Source organism: Vigna unguiculata, chromosome 9 (genome assembly GCF_037176805.1).
Source record: "Vigna unguiculata cultivar grain cowpea cultivar isolate G323 ecotype 2 chromosome 9, ASM3717680v1, whole genome shotgun sequence".
Classification (NCBI taxonomy): Eukaryota; Viridiplantae; Streptophyta; class Magnoliopsida; order Fabales; family Fabaceae; genus Vigna; species Vigna unguiculata.
Window position 1 is genome coordinate 36,938,182 of NC_140800.1, and position 18,327 is coordinate 36,956,508.

Here is an 18,327-nt window from a genome sequence, read left to right on the forward strand (position 1 = left end):
TAGTAACTTATTTTTTTCTCTGGATAGGGCCTAGTTCATGATTGCTTTAGTCAATCATTTGTAAGGAGTATGGTGGTCCTTCATCGCCAGCTATGAAATGATTTGAAAAAGAAAAAAAGAAAAACCGTTTCTATGATTCATACTTGTGCTCAATAATCGCCTTTGCTTCTAAATAAAGTGTGCTCGAATTAGATGCTTAATCAGATGTGTTGACTGTCTGTCTTTCAAAAATCGGTCGCTTTTTTGAAATTGGACTCATTCGCCATAATGCCAAATCTATATTTTCCTTATAAAAACATGCAGTACTTTTCCCCCACTTCCTTTATACAGTAATGGTTACCCACATACTGGTATATCATGTAACCACATAGTACTTGTCGTCATAGTTGAGAATTTGCATTTATTCCACAAAGAGTAGCGTTGTGCTGGTGATGCATAATGGTCCATTCTCCATCATATTCAGCATGTTTGTTTGGTGGGCTTGTTCGAAGAAAGAACTTTATAGTGGCATGTTCAATGGTTGAGGTGTACTTGGTCTTTCTCTTTCAGGATCGGTGGCATTATTTGCTTGTATTTCTGTAAGTGAACGAAAGACACCACAGCATCCGCAACACATGGACACACTTCCTTACTTTCTACAAAATGCCTTGGCGATATCAGAGTTAATAAGACCATAAAGCATGAAGCATGTCCATGCAACTCCCAATGTCTCCATCACAGTGTGAAATCATTGGAGGTTCAGTCATTCTCAGAGGGAAACAAAAGGGCATGTGAGAGAAGCTACCAGTCGCAATTTTCGTCTCTTGGTCATTGCTGAAAGGCTAGTCACAACTTCTAGCCTTTTCTTTGTTCTCCTTTTCAAAAACTGCATTCTTCCGCCAAACCTGGCTTATTTAACATTTACGTGAATCATGGACCAAAAAAGCACGTTTAGGTGAATTGGGTGGTGTTGCTCTCTACCATGCCATTGCTAGCATCTATTGCATGTCACCACCACTTCTCGAGCCCCATGGAATTCTTCTAGCACCGGTTAAGGAAAAATAGTTGCTAATTTGGTATATGTCACCATCACACATCCATCTGTAATATACTAACCAAACTTGTCATAAAAATATTAGTATTAACAGTGCAGACGCTCCTAATTTTAGACTAGCTGTCCTGAGAATAAGGTTCTTGGCGCAATTCCAAAGGTTCGGAATTGAGAATTTTTCACCTCAGGCTTCTGGAAAATGGAGATTCTGACCATGTAAAAGAATATGTGTGTACATATGTGGACAAAAGAAAGTCTATACGTGAATATGGTGTTGTGCTTTCCAGGTTGGTTTGATTTTCGAATAATTGGTCTATATCCACCACACCTATGCTATGGAATGTGGATGGTGTCTTTGGCAATCATTATATGAAAGAAAATGGTTAAACAGTTGACAAAGTGAAAATCACACAATTGAAAATTCTCCGTTTTTTACTTGGGTGGCACAATCATATGATGCCATATTTATTCAACCTTTTTATCTCTTCTTCACAACTTTCTTTGCGTAGTTATCAATTTCATGTAAAAAAGTGTGTGCAGAATGTTTTTAGTTCTCAAAAATATGGCAATGGTAAGCTTGAATTTTGGATTTCCAAGAAAAAAAACGTTAATTTTAGTCTTTATAAAACTTATCAACAACTGACTCGAATCTAGTAACTTAAATAAACCAATGTTCTAAATATGTAACACGTTTCATACCAGACACTATTTCAAACAAGATTACTGTCGAAAAATTGTGGATGAAAAAAAAATACATCATCACTCGTTAAGGATACAGTGCCATTTAGTATATGAGAACACTGTTGTGAGCATTTTAGTATTAAAAAAAGTAAAGAGTTCCAAGTTATCTAAATCGTACACTCTCAAAGGGTTTATATAGCAAGACACTCCTTCCACTCTTTAAGTGGGTGACAGAAATTGGATCCCACACAGATAAAAAAGTATGAGTCCTCTATGCATAATTGAGTTCAAATCTGCATAAAAAAACCAATTTTGTTCGTGTTATCAGACTATTTTTATTGTACAATTTTACTAACCAAGCCGTGACTAAATCTATTACGTTACCACCAACTAATTGAAATTTGTCAAGGAGTGAACCAGACATTAATAGGTTTTCTTATAAGAGTCGGATAACGAGTGAAATAATAGATTTAACAAATAACAAATCTCATTAGAATAAATTCAAATTCATGATTCTGATACCATATTAAAAAATAAATTTTAAATTTAACTCAATTTTATAAAATAACTTGTAAAGTAAAATTTGGACTTATATATTATAAACTTACCTTATTTCTGGTTGACCTGGGATCTCTAACAAAATTATTTTAAAACCGAAGTGAGAAATTTGAAATGATTGGAAAGGTTAGAGAATAACAGAAAGCAGGAATTTGACAGTGCAGAAGGAGAAATTGTGGCACTAATGGATGAAAGGAAGTGCAATAAAGTGAAAGGGGTGAGAAGCATCAGAAGAGGGAAAGGGATATGGTTGAGATCACAGGCAGGGCCTGCAGTGTGTAAGTAAATTCATGAATCATAATTGCATATGATTAATGGAAAAAGAGACGAAAAGAAGATTAGTCATAGATCCTTTGCATCATCACATGGGGAAGCAGGCTTTGGTGGGCCAAACCAGTTGTGACTTCAACAGAGAAAAGTTTATGCTAACAATCCAACTACGAGGCCGAATAAGACACTACTCATCGATCACCCAACTTATTATATATTACTATAATCCAATTCTTAGTCACGCCTTAACTTTATTAAGATCTTAAGCATGGTTTCAACACATGACTAACCTTATGTAAAAAAATGCATATATTCAACATCACCCACAATAGAACCCAATTATGATCTTGCCGTTATCGAAGTAGATATCATTAACTGAATCATTAAAGCGAAGTAATAGAATTGGGATAAGGCAAAGAGGGCTAAAAGAACAGTACCAGAAAAGTGGTACAAAGTATATTGAAAAATCCTAAGCTTGAAATTTGGGCATAGACATGCTCCCAAGTGAGCAACGACGAACGAGGAGGGAATGAAAAATGGGAGTTACCAATATTACTAATCAAAAAGTGGGTCCAATGTGATAAAAAAAAATTTAATTCAATTCAAATGTTCAGTTATATATATTTATATATATTTGGTAGACGAAGTTTGACAGGCTTTTGCACATTACACCATTTTGGACCATTTCGTCACATGAAACTATTGTTTATGGATGCTTGTGAGGGGCATTCTCAGATCACAAAAACCCACCCTGCATAACGTGTCTTCTTTCACACCTAAGCTTTTTTATTAGAATCGAAGTATGAATCTAAGGTCTACATTGACTAAAAATGAGAAAATAGAGTATTATATAAGAATAAAGATCCATAAATTCATTGTCTTAAGGTTTTGGGTTGAAAATGGTGTCAATGTGTTATATGATTGGACTCAAATCTCATTAGTGTGTTATATCTTTCCAATGAAACTTCTTTTATAGACCTAACAAATGGTATCAGAGTCATTATTTGATCAGAAACTAGATAAACTCCTTTATTATTTTCTTTATTACCATGTTCCTAACAAGCTTATTTATTTGCTATATACCATTGGTAAAATTGCTGGACTCACATTATATATGTATAAATATCACTCACATGCATGTTTTCTTCTCTTCTCTCACAAATATTCACCCTTTCCTACCTTTATGCCCACGTTTATGGCTTTTAATTATGAAAAAAGTCTGAAGTGTAGCCCCTGATTTGGGGTGTGTGGTGGAAAGAAAAGAGATTTTGAGAGGAAAAAGAAAAGAAAAAACTGATAAATCTCACCAGAAATGAAATAAATAATATAAATAAAATATGAACTCTGTTTTGTAATTTGTACTAATCATGAGATTGCTTGGTAGAGACGGAAGAATCTAAGGAAAGAAAAAGAAATATAGAAACCAGAATAATAAAATTAAAGTAGAAAATAACGAAAAGGAAAATAATGTCTGACAATACAACTAAAAAGTTATTTAACACTCGATTATATATAAACGATACATTGTTTATTCCAAAACTATTGGATAGCGTGGTATCCGAATAACTTAGTCAAAATTTGACTGATTTTTTCTGAGTATGATAAGGAATATGTGAAGAATTATTCCAAATCCATGGAATTTCCGTCACTGGAATTGACAAATGCTGCGGCTGCGGCTGCGGCTGTATCTCTTTTCTCTGTGAAATTTCTCCACTTTGGTGAATAATACCAACATCTTTTTATTTCCTCAAAATTAGTTTCATTCCTTGACTAAACAAATCACAAACTTCTTTTTTTGAAGATTTCATGGATATTTATTAAGTTTATGTATTTAGTTATGCTTGATTCCATCATGATTAACAGTTTAATTGTTTCAGGTTATTGACTGAATTTCTTTTTTCTTTGTTCAAATGACATCTTAAATTAATCTCTTTAAATTATTAAATAAAGAATTAATAATATTATTTATAAAAATCTATTTGTCGTGTAGTATTTGTATAATATTCCAAAAACCAAAATTTAAAAACTGCACCACACAGTATAATAAAACATTTTTTATAAAACATTCCTAATACATTAGATTAAATAAATAAAATAAGAATTAAATAAATTTTTAGCTTCTAAATTTTAATTTAAAATTAAAACTTGTCTTTATTCAAAACATTATACAATTTGTTTATCAAAATTTAAAAATAAATTTATATAATTATTTTTAATCGAATTATGTTAGATTTTATGAATGTGTCAAGTGATGTATTGGGGTAAGGTTTGAATTTTTTACACTGTTTTATACAATTTAGTTTAAATGTCAATTTTGAAAGTAAAATTATTTAACGTGTAAAAAAAAATAACACATTTTAATTTAAAGAACTATTTAAAGTTAGAGGAACAAAATGTATCAAGATTTCAAATCATAAGAATCTTAATTTTATGTCTAAATTTAAATATTAACAAATTATTTGATAAAAAAAATGGTTTATGTTTTTAATGTAATTATGGTATGATTGTTTTTTATTGTTTGATTGGGTATGAGATGAAGAGTGTGAAAGTTACAAGAGATGTAGAGGGGAAGGGAAATAAGGTAAGTTGAGGGTAGGTGAAGTAGGTGGCATGGGGTACAAAATGAAAAACACCAAATTTGAGAACGACACTTTTTCGATCCTTCTTCTTTCATTTGTTTTAGAATTAAATATAATTTTAATTTTAGTAAATTTTGAAATTAGTTCTCTTCTAAAATTTTTTATTAATTTAAATGTGTGAATTTAATAATTTTAATTAAATTTTGTTAAATTTATTAAACATGTATTTGATAATAGTATTTGAATTGTTTACACTGTTTAATAATTTTTGTTCTGATATTAACTCATACACGATTAAAATGTTAAATAAACTTAAAAAAATTAATAAAAAAAATAAATTTACACATTTATAAAAATAAAGATTAAATTAATATAAAATTAAAAAAAAAACTAATTTCAAAATTCAAGATGAAAGTTCAAAATCATATTTAAGTCTTTGCTTTATGTCTTCTGATCACAACATCGTACGCAGGAGCTCCTCCACCATCCACCAAACACCATTCTTCTTCTTCTTCTTACCCCACTCTCTCTCTCCCTTCCCAAATCATAACACACAACACAACAAACCCAATCGTACGGATATATTTCCCTTCTCCTCTGCACCTGTTTACTCTTTTTCATTTCACTACTTTAACTTCTTCACCCTTTCACTTTCTAATCATTGTCACACAAACTTTTTATCATTTTCAATTCTAATCAAGAGCATCGACTAATACAATCAAAACGGAAAATTTTCTATATCCGTTTTAAGCGATAAAATATGTGAGTGATTTCTGTTACGTCTTTAGGTAGAAGTCGGTGAAGTGAAAGAATAATAATTAAGGATTTGAATTTCGTTACAATCATTAGTGATAATGACAATAACAGTGCTCTGTGACTACTGATTTAATTGAAATTAATGTTGTTTAAAATTTAAGATAATAAATATTATTAGGTGGTGAAAGTTCAAAAATGACCTTTTGTGTAGCAGCTTTATTTTAAGTAGTAAAAGCACATGAATCATCTTTAATATGACTTGTTGAACAGAACAGACACCGGAGAATGACATGAGAGTGCCACGTGTCATCGGATCATGAATGCGGTGCAGAGTTTGCGTTTGACTGAGCCTTTGGTCAATGTCTTCCATAAAGAAAACGACGTGTCCGTGATCCTCTGCGCCTGGGTACACCTTAACGCCTACTTCTCTCTTCACGCTTCTCTTTTCAGATCTTTATACACTCAGGCTGGCACAAAACTTCTGTGTTTCACTCTTAATTTAAGATAAATTAATTTATAATATACTTTAACTAAAAGGTTAAACATATCAATTTAAAACCATCAAAAGTTTTTTATAAAATTTAGATGTTAAGAAATTATATATCTTTAAATTATTAAAAATATGTACTAATAAAATTTTGAATAGATTGTATATGAGAGATCATAGAGGGAGACGTGGGAAACTAAGATTAATTAGTGTCGGATAATTATTTGAAAATGATTTTGAAATAAAAAAAAAAAACAATGCGACGATGCACAAACAATTTTACGCGTAATTCATGGGCAGAGCACTCAAAATGGCCAAATACATAATGCATTGTTTAAAAAGTTCAAAATAAGAGACTCTTTGCTCACATCACATTTGTATTTATATGTTAGTTTAACAAAAGTATCTCATAAAATTCTTCTTAAAAAACTATTACATGGCACTCAACTATATTTGTTGTAAAATTTGTGAAGTATTATGAATCATATAATCATATATATATATATATATATATATATATATATATATATATATATATATATATATATATATATATATATATATATATATATATATATATATATAAAATTTGTTAAACAGTCATCAACTTTTTAGTTATTAAAATATTTAAAATAAAAGAATGCTAATTAGTGCTTTTAGAGCATTCTTTAAGGTGTAATTATCGAATACCAAATACTAAGTTCCGTAAAAGTTTACAGATAAATATGATATTAAATTAAGTATGAACTTGATAATTATTAATGCATGTTTCCTTTACCATGAACATTATATAACTGTAATTGATAATTTATTTGTCACTCACAAAAAAATTATATTTTAATGTTGCTAAAAAATAAAATATAATTAAACGTAAAACAGAAAATAAAATATTATTTGTTTTTTAATAAATAAGACAAAAACTAATTAACATAAAATATTGTTTGTATTAAAAAAACAAAAATATTTTATTTTCTGTTAATTAATTTTTTTATATTTTAATTTTGAGTAACATTAAAATATAATTATTTTATTTTTTAATTTTTTTAATTTTTTTTATATTAAATAAATTATTATTGATTACAAATGCATAACACTTACAGTTATTGTTGTTTTCTATATAAAGTAAAAATCTACTAAAAATTATTAAAGTCATAATTCATTTAATATTACATTTACCTATAAATTTTAAAAAATTCAATATTCATTAACTACACTTATCTATGCATATTTCTCATAATTCATTTAATATTTTGTTATTGTTTTCTCTTTAACTTTTTTAAATTTTTATTATCTATCTCTTAAACAAATATTCTTTATTATAACTTCTAATATATAAATCCTATTTGATCAAATTTTGTTGAAAGTCTCACGTCAATTAGAGATAAAACAATTTCATACTATATAAATGGGATTCAAACTTCATTTTACAGACTAATTTTGTGAAATTGAATTATATTTAAAAAAACTCCTGTTATAATAAATTTTGTTTTAGGTTATATTTCGCCAATATTATAATGCTTTATTTTGTTTCTTCTTTCAGTTTCATATGTGAATATCATGGGTTTTCTAGGTGTAACAAGTTGAGAATGTTTTTGGTTGTTTGGTAGTTGAGTAGGCAGTGTGGTTTAAGGTTTTATCTTGCAGTTTTTTAACACATTTTCATGGTTTTATTATTGTTTGAAAGTAAACAATAATTAAATAAGGAGAGTTAAAATATATTTAACCATTATTTTTGTTTTTATTAAAGCCAACTTATATGTTAAATAAATATTGGTTTGTTAGGAAGTCAAATTTATTTATTAAATTTTATCGATTCGAGGGTCAAATTAAGATTTGATAGACCATATTTTGAATTAATAGAAAAATTGTGATTGGCTAAAGAAATAGGTAAGAATTAAGTTATATGCAAAATTGATAGAAGAAAAGAAAGGTTAATTTGATTTTTGGAAAAGTGTGGAGTAGTGTGGCAAATTTTTGGTTTCCTTTTTTATTTTTTTTTTATCTTCAAATAAGAGATTTTTTTCACTTTAGTGAAAGTATAAGAATAAGAAAATTATCTTTCTTTTGAGCTTTTGTATTTTTTAAATGAGATTATTTCGCTAAAGTGAGAGTATTTTACTCAAACAACATCAGTTTATGAGTAATCAATACTTGCACATGATGATTTTGCTTAAACGATAGCAATTTTTTCTTAAATGAAAATTGTATCGAAACAATTCTTTGTTTTAGCTTATTTTTTCTTAAACAATGAGGTCGACCAAGTGAAAATCCTTCTCCTTTTTTTAGAATATAATTAGAGATGATTTTGATTATGTGAGATATGGTGTATATTTATGGAGAATAAAATTAAAAAAATTACAAAGTATGATTAATGAATTTAATAACGGAAGTGATATATACATGTATGGTAAAGGATTTTATGATATATTTTAAAACTCTAATGATACATATAGTCGTATACTATAGACCTATGTATTATGTGATGAGAGAATGGAGACTTGTACATTAAATTTAGGTGAAAAGTTGTCAATACTTAATGAGACATATAATAAATAACTCTATCATAGGAAGTTGATATATAGGTTTTATATCAAAGGCATTAGATTGAGAAGTAAACCAAATATTGTAACAAATGTTAGTTTCTTATTTCAATTTAATATTAGTCTTTCAAAAGTAGTCTCTCCATATATATTTGGTATGAATGATATGTGTGGCTTTTAATAGAAATGTATGTTTAATCATATGCTGATTATGGTTTATATGATTAATTAAATAATTAGTTTACCTTTTAATTTTATAGAACAAATGATTCTACAAACGAAAGAAGTTAGATAATTCAAGATGTTTTTTTTTTCTTTTCTTTTTGTTTTAGATGGGTGTTTTAATAGAATTAAAATTGTGTAATTGAAATTTTTACAGATAATTTATGATTCTATTTTAAATATGCTTTCATTTCACTATACAAATTGAATTGAAATTATGTAAATCACATTAAATATAATTTTGAGGTTAGTTAGTTATCCATATATTTGAATTAAATGCGAAGCTGAGATGTTTATTGAATCACATGCGTGTGAAAATGACAAATAAGGTTTCACACTCAACATAACATGAGACGTTGAACCAACTTTTAAGAATTTTGTTGGATACCTTTTTTTGTTTTGGTATCACGAGTCCATTTGTTTAGTATTAATGTTGGGACAACATTTTGTTTAGTTCACCTTTACAACACTTCCATAAATTTTTTTGCTTAATTGTGGGTTGTTGCCTGCATATTGGAATGTGTTATGATGAGGCCTTGGATAATATTGAGTTAAATGTGCTTAAAACGTGCAGGTTATACAGCTAATAATTTATTTAGATATCCTAAACTTTTATAATTAGTTCCAATTTTGTGATATATGTTCAAATGACCATAAAAATGATTTATTTTTCATATCATATCATGATATTTTATGCATTGCACTAATAAAAATAATTATAAATGATCGATATAGTTAAGATTGTTCCTTTAGAAACACGACCTAAATAAAAAACAAAATGAAGTTCTGATATTTATATGCTTTAAAAATAACGTATATGTTCCCTTCACACACAAAAAACAGAGCGCATTCTTTTCGTAAGTATCAAAATTATTGGGTATAAGAGTATTAATCACTGTTAAAACAAAAGGAATAAAATAGATAATAGATAAAAAAGTATCATTTTATTAAAGGGAGAAAAACTATATATATATATATATATATATATATATATATATATATATATATATATATTTCTCTCTACTTAAAAAAGAAAATAATGACAATATCTCTTTTGAATCAGAAAAAAATATATAAGGAGAACCTTTATGTCGTACTTGGATAACAATTCAATAAAATAATTCATTTTTTTGAAATTTTTGAAATTTTTAAAAGTTAAATGACTTGGATGGATAAGAAAATTAAAAAGAACTTTAAACTGACAAGTTTTAAGAAGGTATTTCAATTAATTAAAATAATAGAATTTCTCAATAATGGTCATGATAAAAAATTCACAAGTCCAAAAAGTTGACTCATATTAATCCATATAAGTTGGCCTGACCGAATGTCAAGCAAGCTGACCCTAGCTGAATATATTGGATAACAATTCAATAAAATAATTCATTTTTTTGAAATTTTTGAAATTTTTAAAAGTTAAATGACTTGGATGGATAAGAAAATTAAAAAGAACTTTAAACTGACAAGTTTTAAGAAGGTATTTCAATTAATTAAAATAATAGAATTTCTCAATAATGGTCATGATAAAAAATTCACAAGTCCAAAAAGTTGACTCATATTAATCCATATAAGTTGGCCTGACCGAATGTCAAGCAAGCTGACCCTAGCTGAATATATATTTGAAACGACCTAATTATTGAAGTTAGGCTCTTATATCAATTGTAGAATTGCTTACCACTAAATCAAAAACTATAGTTATTAGTTAGGGCGGATCTCTCTCTACTTAACATATCCTTACAAGCATGTGTCAATAAGTGGAATTTTCAAATCTTTTTACTATTTTTTTATTTAAAAAAACATAAATTATCTCTATTATGTCATGATCGTACCACATGTCATTGTTATTACTACCTGACTGACTCATCGTTGTTGTTTTCAATTCAATCCTTGTATTTAAAATCTTGATTCAATTTTTAGTCCACAATTTTTTAAATTGAGCAATTTAATCTCTCTCTTATTTGAAACTAAATTAGTAAGTAAACTTAATTACAACTTATATTTATACATGTTAAAATAATGTTTTAGAATGTATACATCAAATTATTCCGCCTAAATATTCAAATTATTTTATTTTTTACAAGTGTAAAAATGTAAATTCCTACAATTTTTTAATGAAAAAAATGTTTCAAATTAAATTCCTAAAGAATGAAAATAATAAATAGTTTTATTTAAGATGATCAAGGTTTACCTTATCATATATATGAATTTTTTAATAACTTATGAATAGAGATTATCTGATTAACAATGGCTGTCATATGAAGTATCACCTAATATTTATGATTGCTATTAAGTTATTGCATTATTATTTAGTTAGTCCTTTTATATTTTTTTTCACATAAATAGTTAATAGTTATAATCGGCTTATAGATAAATGAGTTCATCTAACTTAGAAAAGGGTTTAATATACAAATAATTTGGTCTATTTTACTTAAGAGAAGGTTTGTTTGTCGTTAATAATTTTTATATTTCGTCATTTTCTATTTGAGCACGTGTCTTTTCTAACTTTTATAATCATTATGTTCATGAAAATATTTATAGAGAATCATTTTATTCTTTATCTTTCTTTATATATTAATACAAACTGGTACCAAAGAATTAATTACTTTGACCCGTTTTTTATTTGTAGATTGTTACTCCTTTATAGACATGGATTGCCTTTATTTATTCTTTTTCATAAGAAATATATTTAAGATGTTAAAAAAGATAGTTATTACTATCAAAATTAAAAAGTTTAACACATATACAAGATTTTACCACCCTCATGTGACTTAGAAGTTAGTATAAAGACGTTGATAGGAACAATTTCTTTTTAAAAACACTTTTTTTGTCTTTATTTTTATTTTATATAAAATTGATGAAAACACGTGCGTTTATTTATTTTTAATAATAAAAAAAATGAAATTATAATTATGAAAATAAACAAATATTTTTTATAATTTGATTATAAATAGTTTTATTTATTTAATTTTAAAAATAGATAAATTTAAAAAAAAACAAATAAATAAAAAATTGATAAATTTAAAAAGAAAAGGTTATGTAAAACCGAAAAAAAAATTATGGAAATCTTCTTTTTATGTATTAATATGGATTGAAGTTTTAATTCATTAATTAAATTCAGTGTTCAGATAGTCCAAATTGGAGGTTGTTTAAAGATGGAGAGTTGGGCAGATTCAGTCGAAAGAAATTATTTTATTTTATTTATTTATTTATTTATCTTATAAAACTAGGTTGTTAGGTGTTTGGTCGTGTAGTGAACGTTTCCCAAACGCAGAAGATAGATAGAGGAGCAGGTAGGTGCGACTGCTTCAACCAAAGGTAGCAATGCCTAATTAAAAAATAAATGTTTTTTTTTCTTAAGAAAAATCCATTTTTGATAATATTTTTGGTTTAGTGGTAACATCTTTCTCATCAAATACCCTCATAAATAAATAATCGCTGTCAAATTCAAATCATGTACACAAAAAAAGTTCAAATATAAAAATGTTATTATTTATTGTAATTCTACAATTATATTGTTTAGTTAAAAGAAAAAAAATAACGTTGCCAAATTTTTTAAAATTATTTAGTTTCATATGATAAGCTAAATCTGTATTGTTTTTCAAAAAGTTGCAATTATTTATAGTTTCAAAAGTCGACATGTACACGACCCGTATCTATTAGACTAAGATGAGATCATGTTAACTATTTAAATCATAATAATTCATGATTAACTATGTGATTCAAAATTAATATGTAATTAGATCATGTGACACATCCAAGGGTTAATAAACAGTAGTATAAATAACTGTTAATTACATTTATTAATTATCACATTAATTTTTTGTTGACATATTTAGTTGATTTGAATGTCAAATGTCGATTTGAAGAGGACTAGCATATGTAAAAAGGACAAATACTCCTAAAATTGGAAACTTTAAACATTTGGTGTACTTGTTAGAATATATTTAAGAACATTATTTATAAATTAATATTAGTCATAATTTATTAGTCAACATCAATAATTTTTTATATTACATTTTTTTTTCATTAAAATCAACTGGACTTAATTTTTAGTTGATGCGAGTGATGATATTTTTCGTGTTTATTGACTTATATCAACTATTTTTTTTCTTGCATTTATTGAGATTTTTATTTATTTATGTGTTGTATAGTTTTCTTGTCCACACTATCAGTGTTATTTTGTCTAAAGTTAATTTTTCTTTAAATCATTTGGAACACTTTAATCATTCTTAATTAGGATTTTTTTATCAATATTAGCTAAAAGAATTTTTTTTATCGATAGAAAAAGTAAATGAAAATATTTCACTAACAACATTGAAAGAATAGTTTAAAATTGATAGTTATTTCAAGTAAGAGAAATAACATAATTAAAAACCTTAGGGGGAAAATATTACCAAAATAAAGAAAGGAGAGTTTAATAATTAATTGAGAGAATAGCCAAAGAATGAATTGAGAGAAGTTACAATGACAATACTATTTATATGAAAGAATAAAAAAGGAAATGTATCAGAGAAGTCACTTATTTGAATGAAAAAGATGGTTTATGCCATGATAACAAAGTTGTAACAAATAAAGTTATGATATTAAGTGAATGTGTAGTTTGTTATCTTTTGACATTTTTGCATTGTTGTTGCAATAGTTAAGGTTTCAAACAACAATTATAACTTTAATTAATGATGTTTTAGCAAGGACAATCATTTGTTGTAACTAACTTGTGCTAGTGACCCCATTGTTTCCATACCAAACATACCGTAGCAATCAGAGTAGCTGTGATAGAATATTTTTTAAAATTTATGTTGGAGCATTTTTTTTTTTCATAAATAACAAAAGACCCAATCATAACTTATTCCTAACGATTTAAATGGTTCGAATATAGCTTCTTCTATTGTTGCTGCAAAATATTATGTGCGCATTTAATTTACATAATTAATATATATGGATCTGATTGTTATTAATCTTTCGAAATGACTAGAGCATATATCTATCAATAAAATAATAAAATTATAATGCAACCAATAAAAAAAAAAAGAGAGTCATTAAGATATACACACTTTATGTTTAACTTACTATAAACTTTCTGTGATATTTAATATATGAATTTCTGACATATATTTAATTCGTAAATAAAAGACGTGTGATAAACTTTACCACATGCACCTTAATAATTAGAATAATAGTTATTATGTAAATAATTGTCCATCATTAAAGTTAAGTTATTGCTCTCACGAAAAGAAATTTGACAATAAGTTGTAGTCATCAAATACTTGGCTGAAAAAAATAAGTCTAATTTTATTTTAAAAATTATCAAAATTATATGAGGGTGAATTTGAAAAAATAGAAAAGGTTGAAAATAGGAGTGAAAGAAAAAACAGGTTAAATATTACATCACCAATAATTTAAAATAAATAATTTTACATCATTAAAATTATTTATTTTAGTAATAGTGATCAAATAATTTATATTTGAGTATATTATATGCATATACATTACATTAATTTTGATTTTGTATAAAAGATATCAAAGATAATTTTAGACTATTATAAAGTTTTTGTGTAATAGTTGTATAATAATAACTTTCATGAATTTTAAAAAATTATAATCTAATTGAAAGATATTAAATAGTGTAACATTTTTTTTATAGCTTATACTTGTTTTTTATTTTCTGTTTTTATAAACTAAATTTAATTTTACGTATCTCAACTTTGAAGAAAAAAAGGTTAGATTAACTTCTTAAAATGCTAAAATGCTAGGTGTATAATTCCATTATAAAATTTAATTAATCTTTTTTTTTTATAAATATTTGTTGAGAAACTTGTTCTGATAAATCTTAATTATCCTTCCTTCCATATGCTATACCTCCAATAATTGAATTAACGACTTTAATACAGACAAGTACTGGTGAAATTGTTTATTTGAAAAGAAATTAAAGAAGATTAGACTATGGATTAGATGAGTTAGTTGTAAAGCATATTAGGTAAAAACTCGAATGGTAAAATAGTTTATATCAATCATTCAGTTTTATAAAGATTGATATTAATTTCATTTTGATAATTAATAATGTGTTTGTGTTAATTACTTGAGAAAAAAAGAAGAAGAAGGGCAATGTGTTTAATTCTGGTATATCAGGATGACTCCCTATACATTTTATAAAAAAGATTTGGTTGGTCTTTTTTACTAAATGAAAGAAAAATTTCATTAATTATTACTATATGTTATATTCATTTATTTATATTATTGATAGAAGATTATTTCATAAAATTTATTAACCTGACATCAACAATATATATCAAAAACTTAACATTATCCTTAAATATTATTGACTTTTCATGACATACCATAACAGTTTTTTAATCAAGTATATCTCGTGTATCATCTCATTTTCACGTGTAATTAAGTATATCCATAAATTTTTAAAATATTAAATATATCTTAAAAATATTTTTAAAATATTAAGTCAAATGAAAAATTATTTTAATATATAATCTTAGTAAACTTACAACATAAAATAGTAGTGTAAACAATTTTTTTTTTCTAAAATATAAATTTAAATAATTTACTATAAGTTAAAATAATTATACATTCTTATTTTGTATGAACAACTAAATTATACATTCTTAAATAATTATATTCATCTTAGCGGAATGAACCGAATGAACACTTAAAATATCATTAACAATTACCAACCTATATCCATTAATCTCTAATATTCATCTCATAAAGTTTTCACTAAATATCTACTTTGGTCGGTCTAAATTAGAAGTATCTGTGGCTGCATCTTGAATCTCTCATTAGCATCTTGATTTGATGTATTTGTTTTATTCCCCCTATTATACAAATTGAGATGTTTTGGTCACATAGTCTTTTTGATTGATTATGGAAATTGTTTAAAATCACTCTCTGATTTTCTATGTTCATAAACTTTAACCGCCTAAAAAACTTCAGGTCTAAAAAATCAAGGTATTATTCTTTAATTGAAAATAATTAAATACTTTCTATTTATATTTTAAGATTATGTATTGGGGTGAATTTTGTTTTTTCTTATTACACTTTTATTGCCGTACATTATTACATATTTAAATAATCTAAACTGTGTTTCATATGTTCCTATAAACCCTTCACACACACACAAAAAAGAAAATGTTCCTATTAAACTTGTCATGTCAACGCATGAATATATCATGTCACATGATATCAATCAATTTACTTTATAAACTTTGAAGAAGAAAAAGGGTACACTATAAACCTACCCATGACCTAGATGCTATAATCTTTCTCATATTCGAGTTTTAACAAGTAAAAAGTTAAATTGGCTTAAAAACAAATTAATAGGCATGTAAAGGATTTTTTGAGATTGAAAATCCCATGGTACCTTATATGACTGCTGAATGTGTTTAACATGGAAAATCATATGAAACTTGATTGTTACATTTTCTTTTTTTTAAAAAAAAAAACTTAATTGTACATTTTAGCTTTTGTTTATGTTTCAAGCAAATAATTTATTTTCCATTTTTTGATTAAATAAATTTAAAAATTTTGTTCTTTTATATTTTAAAAACTAAAATATACATTAACAATACTAAAATAAATAAAAGGACAATTAAACATAGATCTAACAAAATAGACCAACTATGAATCAATTGAAACCATACAATTTGATTCAGTTCAAACTTACACTACTGAAATAGGCTCTTTTAGGTCAATATACAAAAAACTAAAAAATGATTTTGAATTTTAAGATGTAAAAAAAATAAAATTAAAGTGTAAGTAGCATAGATAAAATCAATTTTAATATTTAAATATAATAATCTAATCATGTAATAAAATAATATTATTTTATAATAATTGAAAATTTAAAATCATTATTTTTTAAGATATGTCCATAAGGTATTCCCAACACAACACAAGTCCATTTAAACATAATAAAATAATAGAAGCGGCATAATCAAAAGCTCAATTATTGTTTCATAGCCAATAATTTAAATTCAAATGCATTCAATATTCAAAAATAGAGAATTTGTTTCCCTTTTCAGTATTGGATCCATTCAAACCATAAAAAACATTACAGCAAATGATGAATAAAAGAACAACTGAAATAATTAATGTTAGTATCTCTAAACTGATGATCTATAAAGTTAGGTTTAAATCAATGTATTATTATTTTTTAAAATATTATGTTGTGATATACAAGATTGACATAAAGTTCTTATAGAAATAAGGTATGAGATAACTCGAGACTCTTTTGTTTCTTTACATGTTATAAACTTTTAGAGAAATGTACCATATTAGTTTGTGGGGATGAAAGAAATTGCACAGGTGTATTCAAGTTATACTTATTCTTACATTTTTAGTGATAGAAAGTAGAAGTTACATGGTTGGAATGAATTTATCATGCAGAAGCAATCATAATGTATGTCTGACTCTTTCCACGCGGTGTGTCACAGATTTGCAACACCTTGCATCTAATTTAATGAAAAGGTTATTTCGGACATTTTATCAGAGTGGAGCTTCCTCAATTTATATATTATATATAATTAAAAACAATGATATACCAAAATTTAATTGTTTGTTAATAAAATATTTTTATTTTTTGTTAATTTTGATATTTATTGGAAGTATATGTTAAAAAGGTTTAGTTGTTGAGAATTGACCATAGTAGACATTGACAAGACATGGTTCACGGCGCGGTACTTCATTTCCTGAACCCGGGACTGGCTATCACCTATCTTTCATGCTGTACCTTCCTCATACAATACAATACAACTCTGTTTCTCTTCTCTTCTCCTACCCCTACCCACCCCTATTCCTATTTCCTTTCACTGTGTCCCTCTCTTTTCTCATACTTCTGCACTCATACAAATCACACCAATAAATCTCTTTTAACTAAACACACACACCACCGTCACGTTATTATCACACAAAATAATTCAAATTAGATGATGTCATTATCGATTTCATTCTTGTTTTTTTCTTTAATATTTTATCTCTATATCATGCAAAACTTAAACAAATGGTCGTACCAATATCATGCTCATACTGGTATCTGGTAGTTGGCTCAGATTTTATTTTATTTTATTTTAGGTTCTTTTTGCAAAATATTTTCAACAGGTGAAAGTGTGGAAGGTTTGATTGGGCAGGGGTTTCATTTTTTCTGTTATCTAAATCTGAATTTAATTCCCTCCAAAACGTGCAAGCCATGCTCCTTTACTC